General features: G+C 37.3%; 1 protein-coding gene across 14 annotated transcripts in view; it reads right to left on the bottom strand.

Moving 5' to 3' along the window:
• The window catches only part of GPHN (gephyrin), a 628,070-nt gene that overhangs the window by 42,121 nt on the left and 570,888 nt on the right, over nucleotides 1-15,061 (bottom strand). The gene's annotated exons all lie outside the window — the stretch shown is intronic.

The following is a 15,061-nucleotide window of genomic DNA, read 5'->3' as shown; positions in this document are numbered from 1 at the left end:
ATGACTCTAAATGAAAAAAAAAATGGATCAGATCACAAATCTCAAGATAGGGCAAGACAAGGAGGGTAAGAAGCATTTTTGAAATACATATATAAACACATTTATAAAACTATATATATAGCTAAATCTAAATGAATAATGATCAAATAAACTGGGAAATTATAATGTATATACTAGATATGGATTCCCCAGAATGTGTACAGACTTACTACAAAAGACAACTTAATCCTCGTCTAGAATTCAAAGCATTTTCTCAGCAATACCTAAAAGTTTATGGGTGGGAGGAGATGGGGGAAGTAAAAGTTCACTGGTGTAGGGATAGAGGAAATGGGAATGTCTTGGAAGAAGGATATAGTTAGCACCTTTTAAAAAATATAATAGTGGAGAAATGCATATTTGATTATGAGTATCAGAAATTGGAAGGAAAGCATGAGGGGAATGGTAAAGTCTAGCATACCTTCTAAAATAGTAAGGGGGCAAAAGGGAAAAATAGCACCTGGATGAAACCAATAACAGGAAAAAGGACAAGGAAGAAATAACAAAGTTGGATGAACTGTAAACATAAAGTTAAGATGGGAGAAAAAATATCAAAGGAATAATTTATAGCAAACTTCATGGTAAAGCAAAATAAACTTTATGCCAGGATTAGGGTTATAGTGACTTAAGGCTGGTACGAGATTGAGCCTTTTTTTTTTTTTTAAAGGTCAAATCCCATTTGAATGTTATTCACAAAGGGTACAGTAAAAGAGGAAAGACTGGAAATCAACAGTAGGGTAAAGAGACACCAGCCAAGTGTAAATAAGCGAAAAAGCAAGAGTGGCATATTAATGTTGAAGTGGAATTTAAAAGAACTAAAAAGCATAGAGAGGCAATAAATTGTGATGAGGCAAATTTATAAATTTGATATGATAATGTGTAGCTGTCTGACAAGACAAGGTCTCATGTTATCTAGGCTTCTTGGTTGCCCTGACCTGTACATTGTAGGCACTCAATAAATAAACCAAATTAACCCTGGCTTCAACTCAATCTCTCTATAATAGCTTTGGGAATGAAGAGTGTGCAACTGTTACGACTATAACGTAATATAGTAATACTGTCTGCAGATGGAAGAGAAGATACTACTTCGCATTTATATAATCATAAATAGTGCCTTCTTTGAAAGTTTGTCATATAGAAGAGGGAGTAAATTTATTTGGTATTGCTTCAGAGGGCAGAATTAGGACTAATGGATGGAAGAAACAGGGGTGAAGACTTTGGCTTGCCACAGCAGCCATTCAACAAAAGAATGAAGATCTTTCTCACTAAAAGTGGCAAACAAAAACCTGATGGCTAGCTGTCAGAAATTTTCTCTAACATCTTCACTAGGTGAAAGTCTGAACTGGCTAACATCAGAAGTTCCTTTCTTTTTTTTTTTTTCAACGTTTTTATTTATTTTTTGGGACAGAGAGAGACAGAGCATGAACGGGGGAGGGGCAGAGAGAGAGGGAGACGCAGAATCGGAAACAGGCTCCAGGCTCTGAGCCATCAGCCCAGAGCCTGACGCGGGGCTCGAACTCCCGGACCGCGAGATCGTGACCTGGCTGAAGTCGGACGCTTAACCGACTGCGCCACCCAGGCGCCCCAGAAGTTCCTTTCAATTCTAAGATACTGTGATTCTCTGGAAATAACTGAAATTAGTATACACACAACGACTATTTTCTTTTCACATAGAGACTGAAGCATAGAGGGAGACACTGACTCCAGCATTGCAATGTAAGACTCATCTTGCAGATCATACCTTTTTCCTCTCACTTTTTGAACATCAGGAGCATTTAACTATTTGACTTGAGTAAACAAAGTAAAAGCATTTTTCTTTCCAAAGCTATGACATTCACTTTCAGCTTGGGGAATGGCTACCAATAATAATAATAAGAGTACTCTCCCCAGAATTTCAACTTAATCAGACATTAAAAAAGCTTAAACTTAACAGAAAGGTAAAGCATATCTCAAAATAAATCTATCAGGGAATGCATGTAGCTTTCTCAATACTTTATGTACTTCAATTTCTGTGAAAGAATATGTCTAGAAGGTATAATATCTTTTGACCATAACATCTTTTCAGATTTCAGAGGGCTTTGGGAGACCATTTTCACTTCAGACTTTTTTTGCTTTTTAAAATCTGTGTCTGCCTTAAATTACTATAATCCTTATTTATTTGTTTGTTTATAAAGTAGGCTCCACGCCGAACATGGAACCTGAACTCAAGACTCAGAGATCAAGAGTCAGATGCTCCACCGACTGAGCCACCCAGCTGCCACTAAATGACTACAATCCTGATTCTGACATAAAAAAATTTTTGTTTTGTTTTATGATGAAGTCTACCATAAAATTCAAAACCAAGACAGAGCCTTTACCCAAGTTTAGATTTTATGGATTTTAGAGCATTCAGAATGCAAATGCAGTTTTATTTTAAAATATTTAATATAAACACACAGATGGACAACAGCTGCTAATTAGTTTCCTGTTTCATCTGTTACACCAACTGTGAGTTGTATCATTTTAAGATGAGTGAGGATGACAGTAGAAAAAGGAGAAAAATTGTAGGATTTAGAGATTAAGGAATAATGGCAACTGATCATACCAAGATAACAAGAAAACAGTTCTGAACATAAACTAACCATAGACTAATTTTGTCAGAGGTCAAGGATAAATTCCTCAACTGCAAGTATTTTCTGGGTATCTACTTCATGTATTGAATCAAATTCCATACTACATTTAGCCATCATTTAGTCCTTCTTCAGTCCCACTGGGTGTTTAGGCACTATAAAGTCATGTAAACACAGAAGAAAGCATGGTCCCTGCCTTTAAGTTTATAAGCAAGTGCAGAAAACATGTGACAAAAATTTAGGAAAATAAATAAACTAAGCAATGAAATTAATATCATTGATGGAATTCAAATACATAATTAAAGTGAAATTACATAGAAGGTAAAATGGTATAAATGTTGAGTGGTACAGAATTTTCAGAATTGGCATGGGAGAATCCAGAAAGGCTTTCTAGAAGATATTACTTTCTATGGGGGACAAGTAAGAAAAACATTTCTAAATGTACAGTAATACCCAGAAGTTATGTTTAGAAGAATTGGCAACATCAACTATAACAGCAACTCTTAAGGGTTAAGAAAGGCAACTATAACAGCCACCAAGTCTGTCCCTGGGAGTGGGAATAATCTCTTGTTGTTAAGCCCATCTGTTGGGGTGCCTGGGTGGCTAGGTTGGTTAAGCATCCCACTCTTGATTTTGGCTCAGGTCATGATCTCAGGATTTGGGAGTTCTAGCCCTTTGTAGGGCTCTGCAGTTGATAGTGTGGACCCTGCGTGGGATTCTCTGTCTCCTCCTCACTCTTTCCCTGAAAAATAAACATATAAACTTAAAAAAAAAAAAGAATGTGCTTTCATTTATTAAAAAAAGCACGCATGTTAAAGTAGAAAGCACATTTTTGGTTGGCCAATAGAAAATGAGAGTCCTCTCTTAATAAACAAATCTATTTAGAAATCTATCAGAAAATAAATTATATTGATTCAAAATTAAAACTTTGCATTTTGAGCAGGAAAGGGTATTTATTTCTTTTTAAAAATGTTTATTTACTTTTGAGAGAGCACATGAGCAGAGGAGGGGCAGATAAAGAAGGGGACAGAGGATCCGAAGCAGACTCTGAGCTGACAGCAGCAAGCCCAATGCCAGGTTCCAAGTCACAAACCATGAGATTATGACCTGAGCTGGAGTCAGATGCTCAATTTATGGAGCCATCCACGTGCCCCAAAAGGTATTTATTTCACAAGGGAAGAAAGGCAGTTTATAAAGATGACAAGAACTAATTAGATTTGGATCTAAATTCTCCTTGATATGTCCACTCTCACTGCTGTTGTTTAACATAGTGTTGGAAGTGCTAGCATCAGCAATCAGAAAACAAAAGGAAATCAAAGGCATCCAAATTGGAAAAGATGAAGTCAAGCTTTCACTTTTTGCAGATGACATGATATTATACATGGAAAACCCGACAGACTCCACCAAAAGTCCGCTAGAACTGATACATGAATTCAGCAAAGTCACAGGATACAAAATCAATGTACAGAAATCAGTTGCATTCTTATACACTAACAATGAAGCAACAGAAAGACAAATAAAGAAACTGATCCCATTCACAATTGCACCAAGAATCATAAAATACCTAGGAATAAACCTAACCAAAGATGTAAAAGATCAGTATGCTGAAAACTATAGAAAGCTTATGAAGGAAATGGAAGAAGATATAAAGAAATGGAAAAACATTCTGTGCTCATGGATTGAAAGAATAAATATTGTTAAAATGTCAATACTACCCAAAGCTATCTATACATTCAATGCAATCCCAATCAAAATTGCACCAGCATTCTTCTTGAAGCTAGAACAAACAATCCTAAAATTTGTATGGAACCACAAAAGGCCCCGAATAGCCAAAGTAATTTTGAAGAAGAAGACCAAAGCAGGAGGCATTCCAATCCCAGACTTTAGCCTCTACTACAAAGCTGTAATCATCAAGACAGCATGGTATTGGCACAAAAACAGACACACAGACCAATGGAATAGAATAGAAACCCCAGAACTAGACCCACAAAAGTAAGGCCAACTAATCTTTGACAAAGCAGGAAAGACTATCCAATGGAAAAAAGACAGTCTCTTTAACAAATGGTGCTGGGAGAACTGGACAGCAACATGCAGAAGATTGAAACTAGACCACTTTCTCACACCATTCACAAAAATAAACTCAAAATGGATAAAGGACCTGAATGTGAGACAGGAAACCATCAAAACCCTAGAGGAGAAAGCAGGAAAAAACCTCTCTGACCTCAACTGCAGCAATTTCTTACTTGACACATCCCCAAGGGCAAGGGAATTAAAAGCAAAAATGAGCTATTGGGACCTCATGAAGATAAAAAGCTTCTGCACTGCCAAGGAAACAATCAACAAAATTAAAAGGCAACCAACGGAATGGGAAAAGATATTTGCAAATGACATATTGGACAAAGGGCTAGTATCCAAAATCTATAAAGAGCTCACCAAACTCCACACCTGAAAAACAAATAATCCAGTGAAGAAATGGGCAGAAGACATGAATAGACACTTCTCTAAAGAAGACATCCAGATGGCCAACAAGCACACGAAAAGATGTTCAACGTCGCTCCTCATCAGGGAAATACAAATCAAAACCACACTCAGATATCACCTCACGCCAGTCAGAGTGGCCAAAATGAACAAATCAGGAGACTAGAGATGCTGGAGAGGATGTGGAGAAACGGGAACCCTCTTGCACTGTTGGTGGGAATGCAAACTGGTGCGGCCACTCTGGAAAACAGTGTGGAGGTTCCTCAAAAAATTAAAAATAGATCTACCCTACGACCCAGCAATAGCACCGCTAGGAATTTACCCAAGGGATACAGGAATGCTGATGCATAGGGGCACTTGTACCCCAATGTTTATAGCAGCACTCTCAACTATAGCCAAATTATGGAAAGAGCCGAAATGTCCATCAACTGATGAATGGATAAAGAAATTGTGGTTTATATACACAATGGAGTACTACGTGGCAATGAGAAAGAATGAAATATGGCCTTTTGTAGCAACGTGGATGGAACTGGAGAGTGTGATGCTAAGTGAAATAAGTCATACAGAGAAAGACAGATACCCTATGTTTTCACTCCTGTGTGGATCCTGAGAAACTTAACAGAAGACCATGGGGGAGGGGAAAGAAAAAAAAAAGGTTAGAGAGGGAGGGAGCCAAAACATAAGAGACTCTTAAAAACTGAGAACAAACTGAGGGTTGATGGGGGGTGGGAGGGAGAGGAGGGTGGGTGAGGGGTACTGAAGAGGGCACTTGTTGGGATGAGCACTGGGTGTTGTATGGAAACCAATTTGACAATAAATTTCATATTTAAAAAAAAACAAATAAAAATTCTCCTTGATAGAAATTTCTACTTTTAGAACATTAGGTAAACACCAAGATGTTAGGATATGTTTTGTTCACAAATTGTAAGATGTAAGGCAACGGGCTTTGCCCAAATAATCACTGTACTGTTAACTCTATCTTGATAATTCCTCCTAAATGTGCTAGTTTTTTAAGAATCCAATTTGCTGTCTCAGTGCTTGTTCCTTCTGTTTCATGCTCTAATGTGAAGAGGCAGCTTCACAAATTGGCAACAACAGGAGCAGGCAATTCAAATCCCGCACACCAATCTATGACAGAGCCTAGGAAGCCCAGTATGATTTGAGTGGGGCAGCCTACTGTGATGGCAATTTTCCAGAAGGGGGAACCCTTTTCTTAATTATGGGAATTTCTCAGCCCTGCAGGCCTTGAAAGGCTAGAAGGGCTAAGTCAGCAGTTATAAGCTACATTACCAAGCTGTTTTAAAGCTGCTGTAAAAATATAAACAGCTGAATAGTTAAAACCAGTCTTAGACATTATATAAACTCGATTAATGCTGAACTTTATCTAAAAAAAATTTCCCAAGGGGATTCTGTATATTTGGATCATGATTACTGCTTATTTCATTGAAGAGGTAAATGTATAACATCCATTTAAGCCCAAGGAAACAGCTCCCCAACTTTTTAAATTAGAGGCTTTCCAAATCCATTTGGAATTCTGCTCCCCTCCCAGTTTATATTTCTTTTTCTTCAGAAATATAAAACAAATTATCTCAGCCACAAAGCTTTACATTGTGCATTTTTGGGGGATGTGTCTCAGTTAGTAACGGAATTCTGTTGTCAGTGCCATACTTTCTTGCCTGTTCCTATGGCTAGGTTTTTGGACTCACTGTGAAGGGACCCTGTAAGATTCTTCTGGACAGTTGCATAGTTTCTAGGTTCCATGGAAAGAAACGGTAGTATAGGAAAAGACGGCAGAGCTACCTGATCTAGGAGATGTGTTCCTACTTAGTGCTGTGTACACAGGGGTACCAAGACACTCCTTCATGGAGCTTCCTGCTGGGAAAGAAAATATCCCTGGCTAACTATGAACAAATCCTTTTTCCACTCTGTATAAGCCACATAAAACAGCAATTTCTCTGAGAAATTTTATCAGGAAAGTGAGGGAAAGGAAAAACAAAGAAAAACATATGTGCCCAAATGATGACTATCTTAACCAAGTCTGCCCACAATTATCTTGGCTGGCAAATATGGTATGCCATACTCATTTACCTATCCAAACTTCCTCATTTGTCTCAGACTCTTCCCCCACAGTAGGGAAATAGTAGTAGTTCATGCTGCCTAGAGGACAAAAGGGGGCTAAGAAGTCATTGAACCAGCCATGGGAAAAAGAAAACCAGGACATCTACTATCCCATATTCAAGGTAGAAACAGGATGGATCTTAGAAGTAGTTTATCCCTATAGACTCATACCAATTTGTGCCAATTAGAAACCTCTAGACTTGACTAGTTTCATATTCAGGTTCATACTCAGTGGTCCCTCTCTTTCTTTTTCTGTTACTTCCTGGCACTTATTGAATAGTTACCATGTGCTGGCACTGTTCTAATTGCTGAGGATACAGTCATGAACAACTTGTTTTACATGCCTACCAGCAGTTGAGGACAGCAGTTATTTACCATTTTACCTCTGCCATCAACATAGTTTTGGATATGGCAGACACTCAACAAATGGTCACAAAATGAATAAAATAAAAATTTAAAGACACTCGCAAATAATTGTGGGTATATGCCAAGATTTAGTGATAGAGGTGTTCATCATTTACTTGCAAATGAGAAAGATTAGAAACAACCTAATGCCTAACAATAAGGGATTGTATAAATAAGTAATATTAAACTTTATACTAGAGAATAATATATAGGCATTTAAGTGATATAGCAGAGAACTATGTAATCAGATGTTTATGGTACATTGTGGAAAAATGAAAAGTTATAATAAGAGTATGATTTCTTTGTTTTCTTACACTCACACATATATGAACTCTATACACACATAGAATTGAAGAATAAAAGGAGAGTAATACTGGGTAATGGGATTATATGTTAATTTCCTTTCTTTGCTTTTTTTTGATGAACCTATATTTTCTAAATTTTCTTCAATGAACATTTGTTTATTCTAAGATTAAAAAGTTACATTAAAAATGTACACTAGAACCTCTAGAACAATGGCCCAAGAGGTGCATAATAGAATTGGACCAGGAATAAAAGATGATCATGTTAACCCATATCTAAAGTCTTTTAATGTCTTACTACTAATTACATCTCTGTAGACAGCATTAAAAGATACCATGCAGTTAGTACAAAGCTGCTAGCTTCAGGTAAGTCTTTTTTGCACAGCTAATTTGTAACTCACAGGTTATGTAAAATTGGTTGTTTGTAACCTAGAACACCTTTCTATATAAACATCTATAAGTACTACACATGGTGGGTATGATTCTAGAGTAAACAAACAAACAAACCTTAATTTAGCTCATAATGTTACTCGTATATTGCGGAATTACCCTGCAGTACTAGCCTGAACTGTGGAAGCAAGATGGAAGACTGAAGAAACAATGTTGAAATATAAAGCATTTGCTTATGACATCTTCCCACCTGCCTTTCTTTAGTCATTTCCTGCGGCCAATGCATTTCTTGCTGGGCCCCTAGTATCTTGCTATGCTAAGGTTCTGTTTCCGTACAGTTTTCCCACTGCCTCAAAGAACTCCAAGTGCTAAGTGATTTACTCCTGTTCATTCAGGACAGCAGATTTACTCAGATATTGGATGTCTGGTTTAAATGTATTCACATTAATATGCAAACTTTCAAGTAGAATACTTTTTAACACAATTGTTTCTTTAAATATTATATTATCAGAAAGTATAGCAAAGTGAATAGAACACATTCAGCCAGTATGTGGGATATCTGGGCTTAACAAACATCTCTCCTAAATAGGCTACATTGTGAGGGTCAGGCAGCAAGGAGATTAACGGTACCACTAAATTGTTCTTGTTGTTCCTGGCCTTCCCCCTTACTTCTCAAAATGCTTTTTCTCCCTTCCCTTCTTTTAATGTAGTGACAGAGAAACTTTATATGGTGAGTAGGGAAAAAGGAAAGAATAAGGTTGGCTGTTTAGGAATCTAGGTTATTTGTAAGTTGAATAAATGTAGGGCTGACTACCAAAGTATTATACATTCACACTGTGTATATGCTCTCTTCTCTTTTCCTTTCTCCTTTATCTCCCACCCCCAAAAAGATACTATGAACTTGGTGTAACAAATTATCCAAACATAATAAATATCACAAATGCAGCCCCAGCAGCTGTGAGAAGAAAGGTAAAGGAAGAAATTATAAAAGGAAGACTGTAATAAATCCTCCTGTCATTTTCCTCATTTCTATATCATCTATATCATCTAAAGATTTGGATTCTGCAACTCAAGTCTTTAAAATTCATTTATAACTACACAGTTAATATGTAATTCACAATTTAAATTTTCCCCTCTGGCTTTTGAAATGTTCACAGCTACTATTTACTAAGGGGTTTTATTCATTAAAATAGATACAGCCTATTTAGTTTATTAACCTTAATATTAATGAAATACAGATGCTAACTCCAATTAAAAGGGTAGCATGGTAGAGCAAAAGGTTCTAGAAAGGACCCCGGAGTTAAGACAGGCCTGGGTTGAACTCCTTACTCTGCCTTTTACTAGCTGCGTAACTCTGAACAGTTTAATTTTTTTTAAGTTTCAGTACTATTATCTCCAAAATGGGGATAACAGACACTTATCTGGCTCTGTTGTTTCAAGAGGCTTAAATAAGACACATAAGTGAGAGAACGTAGTACAGTGCTATTTATATATGATGGGTACTCAATGAAGACTGACATGTTTGCAGTAAGGAGTCTGGAGAAAATGGATGTATATTGGGTGGGAAGGGAGGAGAGGGAAGGATCAGAATTGAAAACTTCTTTGTATTCTTACTAATAACTGTATCATTCATCTCTGTAGTACCAAGGACTGGTACAATACCTGACACAGTAACCCCTCATAAAAGTTTGTTGAATTATTAGGGTGTGCTTATCCATATATAATAAAGCCCCAATTCTGCCACAGGTATAGAATACACACCTTAGAAAGGTCATATTGGTAGCAGAATCGAGGGTGAGTTAGAGGAGAAGAAGACTTCAAGAATGGACACCAGTTAAGATGGCAGTCTCATATGTCTAGACAAAAAATAAATGGAGCCCTGAACTAAGCCAGGACAGTACGGATGAAGGGATGAGAATGCAGAGAAGAAATATCAAGAAGGGAAAATCTCCAGGACTTAAATACAGGGGTGAGTGAAAGAGAGGACCTATGATGACGTGCTCAGGTTTCTTCTGGCTTGGGTGACTGGGTAGGTGGTGAGGCAGTCACGAGATAGAAGAATGAAAGGAAATGGAACAGGGCAGTTGTGGGGAGAGGCGGTGAGTGAGGTGAGGGGATGGTGAACTGATTTTTGGACAGGTTGAGTTTGCAATGCCCATTGAACTTAAAGAAGATGCACCTAGGAAGTAAGTGGATCTAGGCATGGAGCCCAAGACAGAGATGAAGTTTGGGAGTCATTGGCATAAGGAATCAGAAGGACAGAAAGCCAAGAGGGAGCAATGGGGACTCCTAAATTTAGGGAATGAACATAGGAAGAGGAGCTACAAAAATCAAGAAAAGATAAACTACAAATAAAACATGAAGAAGTGGAAATGGTGTACTGCTAGAGAGGAATGTAAAACTGTGGTAGACAGACCTAATAGCTGGGTTTTGCAGGCATTTTATTTGTGTTTATAGTCACATACCATTTTGATGAGGCTTTGTAATCCAGATGAAGACAAATCAACATTGACACTCTTCTGTTATATGTAATAACCTTCACAATGTCTTTTGATTTAATCTCTTAAAGAAATTCTACTTCCAAATGTGAGTTTAAGCTCTGTAACTTCATAAAACATTTTTATTACTAATCTCTAAATTCTAGTACATTTTTAGTACATGTAATTTCAAAGGCAAGATCTAGGTCTGTTTAAGCTTTGTATCTTCAATAGCCTTGGTCTTAAGATTCATAGTAGATGCATGATTAAACTGACAAAAATCCTTGTAATTTCCTGTGATCCACGGACCAACAGCTTGGTGTCCTTGGGAGTTTGTTAGAAATGCAAAATCTTGGCCCACCCCACAACTGCTAAATCAGAATCAGCATTTAAAAAAAAAGCTTATTTATCTGAGTGTGTGTGTGTGTGTGTGTGTGTGTGTGTGTGAGAGAGAGAGAGAGAGAGAGAGAGAGAGAGAGAGAGAGAGAGAGAGAAACAGAGAGAGAGGGGTAGAGAGAGGGAGACAGAGAATCCCAAGCAGGCTCTGCACTGTCAATGCAGTGGGCTCCATCTCATGAACCACAAGATCATGACCTGAGCCAAAATCAAGAGTTGAACGCTTAACTGACTGAGCCACCCAGGTGCCTCAGAATCAGCATTTTAAATAAGATCTCTAGCTGATTCTCACAGGTACACAACCAATACTTCCTGACTGACTGAACAATGAATAAATAAATTGTATTGTTATACCTAGTCCATCTCCAACTTTAGCCCATGTGAAATGCCTTGGTCAAATTATCTTTGTAAAATAATGGTTATGATGTCAATTTCGCTTTTTTTTTTTTAAAGCTTCAAATTTAAATGAATTGGGTAGTTTCTGCTTGGATTGCAAAGCCTTTCAAAGTCTGGCCTCAAATTTCTACCAAATTCACCTCCATTATCCTTCTACCTAAACCTCCTGTTCTAATCATTCTGGCCTTTGAGTAGCTCGCTGTTTATTTCTACTTCTGTATTTTATTTTCTACTTGTCTACTTTTTATTCATTCCATGTTTCCTACTTGATTAACACACTCTTTTTCTAACTATACAAATTCTATTCATCCTTCATGTTTTAGCTAACATTGCACCTTTATAAAAAAAAAAAAACAAAAAAAAAAAACTCTGACCACTGTAGCGCATAGTTATGATTCCTTTCTGACATATGTAGTTATTATCTTGTCTTCATAATGATAGCAAAGAATTGCAGATTGATAATTTCAAGACTTAAATTCCATTTTCACCTCTGCCAGTAACTTGCATAATGCTGGGCAAGTTCATTTAACATCTCTGTTTCAAATTTGTCTTTTTAAAAAACTGCTAGGAACTCCAATAGTCTTGTGTTACACATGCTGTGAGAAATTGTCTTATGGAATATATTTTAATACACACAAAATATTTATAAGTGAATGCTTTTAAAATACAGTGCTAACTATCAGGTATTGGAAGCACCTTTCCCCAAATTTTCACTATACCCTCTTTTTAAATAACATGTACAATAAAGAGGAAAAATTAAGCCTAATTTAATTATAGAGTCTTAGTCTACAATTTCAACATTTATCATTATAATTATGGTTGGTGATAAGAATAAGAGCTGAGAAGTAGAATCATAGAATTTAAAAACCAGACTCCAACCATATTTTAAATATAAGAATAGAGCTCTTACTCCCTACTCTTATCTGTCGCAACTGAGCAGGGGTTCTGGGCTTGCTGACATTCTTGAGCTGTTTCTCTCCTTGCTTTAAAGAAAGTGTAGTTTCTCCCATGACCCTCTTGTTTCCCTGGAGAGCTTCATAGAGAGGCTTCTGTATAACATTTACTTTCATTAGCAAAGGGCTACATAGGAACGAGAAGAATGAAGAGGGAGGCAGCCTTCACAGAGTATCAACAGGCTGCAGATTAAATGTACCTTGTTTCCTTTGCTAAATTCCCAGCACACATTTCCATTAGAACAGTTATAAATTCTTTCCACCCACATTCCACCTCTGCATTCTAACCATTTACTCTGGGCCTCTTTAATATAGCACTCTAAGACTGAGAAAGTCTAGCTTTGCATTGTTGTATTTTAAAAACATTGTTCTCAGTTTTCTGGAACATATTTTCATTTGAGAAAAGGATATGCACTAGAGATATGTATATTCTCAGAACTGCCTATATCTTGCTTATACTTTTATTGTTCTTTATATTGTTTTCAAGGAACATTTTGGACTTAACATATGAAACCAATATTATTAGTAAACATCTACCATAACTCAACAGTGTGGGCCTGAGACAATTAAATATTAGCATATCAACATATGAGGCCTTCAATGGTGTAATGGCAGCAAAAATAGTATATCAAGTAAGCAATTGTTTTTATATACAAAAGTGCAAAAATAGGAGGAGTGGACAGAATTATAGTCCAGAAAAGCTCAAGGTAAAAATGACACACACACAAAAGTGCTTCCTTTACCTTATTATATTTCTTACAGCCCATTAATGCCTTTGAAGGCAAGGCCAGAGGCAGTTGTAGGTGGGAAACAAATCCTAAATAATCTGGTGAGTTGGTCCCTAGAGTTTCTGGACCTACTCTGTGCTTTTGGAACTCTTGGGTTCCTCTTATCTCTTTTGGGAAGTTAATTTTTGTCTTTTGTAAAGGTGTACCTGCGTCAGGATAACTTTTGGGTGCTTGAAGTTTATATGAAAGGGCAGGTTAGGGATGCCTGGGTGGCTCAGTTGTTTAAGCATCTGACTCCTGATTTTGGCTCAGGTCATGATCTCACGGGTTTGTGAATTGGAGCCCTGCATCTGGCTCTGAGCACTAATAGTGTGAAGCATGCTTAGGATTCTCTCTCTCTACCCTCCAGCGTACTCACTCTCTCTCAAAATAAATAAATAAACTTTTAAAAAAGTTAAAAAAAAAAAGGACAGGTTAATAGTCAGGCCCAAATTCACATAACTACTCGTCCTCCTGCTGCCCCCCCCACCCCCGGCCCCCTTTTTTTTTCAGTGGGTTATTTCTACTCTTTCCCAAGGGCTAGGGAGCCTGGGTCAAAGTGATATTAAGTAACTGTCTTCACCAGCATGGGTTCTAAGTTGGCTGGTTACTCAGCTATGGGCATCTCTAAAACTAAGCATCCAAGTAAATACAAAGGTGAAGATTTTAAAAACAATGACATTTGAAAACATGTCTAACAGACTCTGTATTCCAATATCCTCAGAGAAAGAAAAAAAAACTATGAGGAAAGGAGAGAACTTTGAAAGGTGAAAGAACATAAAACTACTCCCTTTCATGTTATCAGCAAGATGCTATGTCCAAGGTTTGGATTGTGTTGTGTCCAGTTTGAGCTTAAGCTGGGGTGTAAGTGTCAGAGCATACTCTGTGAAATGGTAAGGTGGTGCCTCTTCAAAAGCACATTTGCTGGGAAATTCTTACCTTGTCCTGGGGAAGAAAGATCCAGATATAATGAGCTTTTCTCAGTGACAAGGTGGTTACAAGAAAGAAAGGGGCAATTATGGGTGACAGATACATCATGCTATCTATCACTTAGATTTGTCTCTGAGCTTTGTCTCTACCAGGTTGATGTTTGAATATTACTAAAAAAAGCAGGCAAGTGTCTTGTGAACTGGAAATCCTGATGAGAGAGGGCTGCATGGCAGTGCTGCGTGGTAGTAGGGTGCTCAGAAAAAGACTTGATCTTGATCACAGGTTGGAAGGTACAGAAATCCTTGGGGGAATTTAGCAGAGGGTTGAGTTAATTTAGCATATGCGGTAATTGCTCTTAGAGATGGGCAATTCTAGTTACAGATTCTAGTTACAGATGGGTGAATGAAGCCTGGAGAAACTTGGGTTACATAAGGCTACAAAAATCAATATAAAAGTCCTAGAAAAAACTGTACTTAAACTACAAAGGAGCAGTTAGTGCTAATTTTGACATTCTTTTTTATCTTCTTACCCGTGTCTTCCCTGTCTTTCTTGAAACAAGTGTGGGTGAATAGGAATAATACCATCACCATTAATTCCATTAGAATAAAGCCAACACTATCAAAAAAGACCCCTGTAAACTTAACATACCCACAGGAGAGCAAAAAGTATTTCTCCTGTTGTAATAGGCATTCTAGGAAAATGTCCCTAAAGGACACAGACATGTCCATAATTTTTTGGCTTCTAAAGAATGAGATTATTGAAAATTATTGTATTAAATTTCTGTCTCTTTAGCAACAACCCCAC

Source organism: Lynx canadensis, chromosome B3, assembly GCF_007474595.2.
Source record: "Lynx canadensis isolate LIC74 chromosome B3, mLynCan4.pri.v2, whole genome shotgun sequence".
Classification (NCBI taxonomy): Eukaryota; Metazoa; Chordata; class Mammalia; order Carnivora; family Felidae; genus Lynx; species Lynx canadensis.
The sequence above is the reverse complement of the archived record's forward strand: the minus strand, read 5'-3'. Positions and strand labels throughout refer to the sequence as shown.